The sequence below is a fragment of the Bubalus bubalis genome, chromosome 5 (genome assembly GCF_019923935.1).
Source record: "Bubalus bubalis isolate 160015118507 breed Murrah chromosome 5, NDDB_SH_1, whole genome shotgun sequence".
NCBI classification, from domain to species: domain Eukaryota; kingdom Metazoa; phylum Chordata; class Mammalia; order Artiodactyla; family Bovidae; genus Bubalus; species Bubalus bubalis.
In genome coordinates, this window is record NC_059161.1 from 119234210 (window position 1) to 119239217 (window position 5008).

A 5008-nucleotide genomic window follows, 5' to 3' on the forward strand; every position below is an offset into this window, starting at 1 on the left:
TTGGTCTGTTGGTGGTGATGCAGTCTTGCAGTTGTTGTACGTCTGAGAAAGTATTCTATCTTGTTTTTGATATGTATTTTTCTTGGGTATAGAATTCTGAGTCAATTCTATTTCTCTCAGCATTCTAAGATGTGGTGCCAGTGTCTTCTGGCTAACGTTGTTTCATATGCCTAGTCTGCTGTCATCCCCATTTTTTTGTTCTGCTGTGTCTGTTTTTCCTTCTGGTTACATTTCTTTGGTTGGTTGTTTTAAGCAATGAATTATTATGTGCCTTTGTATAGTTGTCATACTTCTTGTCCTTGAGTTAATTGAGCTTCTGTGTTTGTGGGTTTAAAGCTTTCATAATATCTGGACATTTTTCAGCCAGTAATTATGAAGTTCTTTTCTCTATTCTCCTGTCTCTAACTTCCTGTTGGATTCCATCTACATATATTGTAGTATTCTTAAAGTCGTTTCAAAGTTCTGTGATGGACAATTAATTATTTCCCAACATTTTTTCCATTACTATTTTCCATGTATCTATTTAACATACTCAATACTCTTTAGCTTCATGATTATAAGGATTATTGCTGTAGTAACCATTTTAACGTCCTTCCTTGCTAATTATGTAATGTATATTTTTAACTGTGCTTTTACTAATTGATTTTTCCATTATTATGGATACTTTCTTCCTTCTTTTCATGCCTGGAATTTTTTTCTTTTTAATTTTTTTATCTTAATTTGAGGATAATTACTTTACAATATACTGATGGAACTAGGATATCACTGCAAATGACAGAGAACCAAGATTCCAGAACGTGGCACAAGAGCCATGGTTGGTTGAAATGAGCCAGAAGTATAAAAGGGGAGGAAACAATTTTTCACTAGTGTATGTGAAAGACACGGAAAATATAATACAGAGCTTTTTGTAGTGACTGAGCGTGTTTTTACCGATTGATTTTCCCCTCATTTTGGATATTTTCTTGCTTCTTTGCACATCTGGAATTTTTTTCTTTTTAAATTTCTATATATTAGTTAGAGGATAATTACTTTACAATATTGTGAAGGAACTAGGAGAAATACTTTCCATAATTTATATGGAAATTTTAAACTGGATGTTGAATGTGGTCTTTTTTACCCTTTGGATGCTGGAAGTTTTTTAATTATTATAAATTATTCCTGGTGCACTGGGACAACCCAGAGGGATGGAATGGGGAGGGAGGAGGGAGGAGGGTTCAGGATGGGGAACACATGTATACCTGTGGTGGATTCATTTTGATATTTGGCAAAACTAATACAGTTATGTACAGTTTAAAAATAAAATAAAATTAAAAAAACTTATTCCTGGCATTGTTTGCAAACACTGCTAATTTCTTGGAAACAGTTGTACTTTTTGAAGGCTTGCTGTTCAGTTTTTCAAGCTGAGATGAGACCAGCCTTTAGACCAGGTTTATTATTCCCCACTAGCAAGGCAATATTGTCTTCAAGGCCCTACTGATGTCTTGGGAATTATGAATAATTTCCCCTCTGGTGGGTGAGTACACAATTAGACTTGGGTCAATTTGAGGCTCAAAGGTTGTTCCCTATAATTCAGACCAGTACTATCAACTCTCCACTGAAAACTGGAGGGGTATCATCTGTACCTTCTCACAGTTCTATCTGTGTAGCTTTCTCCTGTGAACTCTTAACTATCTAGAGTCTCAAATCTCCATTCTTGGGGAAACTGTTTGTCTCTGCCTATGTACCCCCTCCATGTATGTGTTGGACTCTATTTCTAGAGTTGGGACAATTGTAGAACTCACTTTGCTGGCTCCCTTGCCCCCCACACCCACCCCAGGAATCCATTCTTTGCTGCCAGATGTTTGATGTAAAAAAATACTCTTTCATTTATTTTGTCTATTTTGGAGTTGTCTGAGACAGGAGCATAAATGTGTCCTCTGCTCTTCTATGTCTACCAAAATGGAGGTCCCCCTGCAATCAGAACTCACTGAATGCCTTGTGAATGTTAGGCACTGACTTCTGTGCATGGGTGCAGACTTGATTGGGGATATGTGTTGGGGCCTTAAGGAGCCCCAGTCTTGCTGGAGAAACATGCCAATTACAAATAGTATTTTCTATAGGGTATATTCAATTCAGTCCAGTCACTCAGTCATGTCCGACTCTTTGCAACCCCAGGGACTGCAGCACGCCAGGCCTCCTTGTCCTTCACCAACCCCAGAAGCTTGCTCAAACTCATGTCCATCAAGTCAGTGATGCCATCCAACCATATCATCCTCTGTTGTCTTCTTCTCCTCCTGCCTTAAATATTTCCCAGCAACAGGGTCTTTCCAAATGAGTCTGTTCTTTACAACAGTTGGCCAAAGTATTGGAGCTTCAGGTTCAGATTCAGTGCTTCCAATGAATATTCATGATTGATTTCCTTTAGCTTTGACTGGTTGGATCTCCTTACAGTCTAAGGGAATCTCAAGAGTCTTGTCCAACACCACAGCTTAGAAGCATCAATTATTCATCGCTCACCACTCCTTATGGTGCAACTGTCACATCCATACATGAAAATAGGAAAAAAAATCAGAGCTTTGATTATACTGAACTGTTTTAGCAAAGTAATGTCTCTGCTTTCAAAAATGATGTCTAGGTTTGTCATAGTTTTTCTTCAAACAAGCAAGCATCTTTTAATTTCATGGCTGTAGTCATCATCTGCAGTGATTTTGGAGCCCCCCAAAATAAAATCTTTCACTGTTTCCATTGTTTCCTCATCTATTTGCCCTGATGGGACCAAATGCCATGATACACATTTTCTGATTGGGGAGTTTAAGTCAGATGTTTCACTCTCCTCCTTCACTTTCATCAAGAGGCTCTTTAGTTCCTCTTCACTTTCTGCCGTGATGGTGGTGTCATCTGCATATCTGAGGTTATTGATATTTATCCCGGAAATCGTCATTCCAGTTTTTGCTTCATCCAATTGGGCATTTCTCATGATGTACTCTGCATATAAGTTAAGTAATCAGGGTGACAGTATTCAGACTTGATATACTCCTTTCCTGATTTGGAACCAGTCTGTTGTTCCTTGTTCAGTTCTGCTGTTGCTTCTTGACCTAAATACAGATTTCTTAGAAGGCAGATAAGATGCTCTGGTATTCCAATCTCTGTAAGTTTTCCACGGTTTACTGTAATCCACACAGTCAAAGGCTTTTGCAAATTCGATGAAGCAGAGGTAGGTGTTTTTATGCAATTCTCTTGCTTTTTCTATGATCCAACGGATGTTGGCAGTTTGATCTCTGGTTCCTCTACCTTTTCTCAATCCAGCTTGAACATATGGAATTTCACAGTATATGTACTGTTGAAGACTTGCTTGGAGAAATTACTTTGGTAGCATGTGAGATGAGTGAAACTGTGTGGGAGATGTACATTCTTTGAAACTGCCTTTCTTTTGGATTGGAATGAATTAGACCTTTCCAGTCCTGTGGCCATTGCTGAGTTTTCCAAATTTGCTAGCATACTGAGTGCAGCAGTTTAACAGCATCATCTTTTAAGATCTGAAATAGCTCAACTTCAATTCCATCACCTCCACTTGCTTTGCTCCTAGTGATACTTCTGAAGGCCCACTTGATGTGCACCTCAGGATGTCTAGCTCTAGGTGAGTGATCACACCATCATGGTTATCTGGGTCATTAATATCTTTTTTGTACAGTTCTATGTATTCTTTCAACCTCTTTTTAATATCTTCTGATTCTGTGAGGTCTATATCATTTCTGTCCTTTATTGTGCCCACCTATGCATGAAATGTTCCCTCCCTATCTCTAATTTTCTTGAAGAGATCTCTGATCTTTCCCATTCTGGTGTTCTCCTCTATTTCTTTGCACTGATAACTTAGGAAGGCTTTTTTAAAATTTCTCCTTGCTATTCTTTAGAACTCTGTCTTCAGATGGGTATGTCTTTCTTTCTCCTTTCCGTCCTGCTTCTGTTCTTCTGTAAGTTATTTGTAAGGCCTTCTCAAACAAACTTTTGCATTTCTTCTTCTTAGGGATGGTCTTGATATGGTATGTACAGATCACAAAATCTAAGATCATGGCATCCCATTCCATTACTTCATGGCAAATACATGGAGAAACAATGAAAACAGTGACAGGCTTTAGCAGCTGTGAAAAAAGAGACTCTGATCCTTGGAAGATAAAGCTATGAAAAACCTAGACAGCATACTAAAAAGCAGAGACATTGCTTTACCAGCAAAGGTCTGTATAGTCAAAGCTATGGTTTTGCCAGAAGTTGTGATGGGTGTGAGAGTTGGACCATAAAGAAAGCTGAACACCAAAGCATTGATGCCTTTAAGCTGTGGTGTTGGACAAGACTCTTGAGAGTCCCTTGGACTTCAAGGAGATCGAACCAGTCCACCCTAAGGAATCAAGTTCTGAATATTCATTGGAATGACTGATGCTGCAGCTCAACCTTCTATACTTTGGCCACCTGATGGGAAGAACCTACTTATTAGAAAAGTCCCCAGTGCTGGGAAAGATTAAAGGCAGGAGGTAAAGGGGAAGACAGAAGATGAAATTGTTGGGTGGCATCACCAACTTGATAAACATGAGTTTGACCAAGCTCTGGAAGTTGGTGATGGACAGGGAAGCCTGGTGTGCTGCACCCCATGATATAGCAAGAAGTTAGCATGATATAGCAAGTCCTCTGAACTGATGTACACAGGACAATCAGGGAGCAGGCAGAAGTCTTTTGGGAAAGAGGAAGGAACAGTTCCTGGATAGCTGACAGTGATAGGTTGGTAGGCCTTTTCAAGCAAGAGAAGCTGTAGGGAAGCAATTCTATGCCAGGTTCAGAGAATGGTAAGAGAAAGACAGGGCGGCAGTGCTGAGATTTCCCAGGGGACAATATACCTGTTCTATTAAACGTTATCAATGCTCAATATTGTTATGTGATTGGAAACATGAGTTTGGTTTTGGAAGTGGTAGAGCAATATTCAATGCAAATGCTGATGCTGAAGATGAAGCTCCAACATTTAGGCCACCTGATGTGAAGA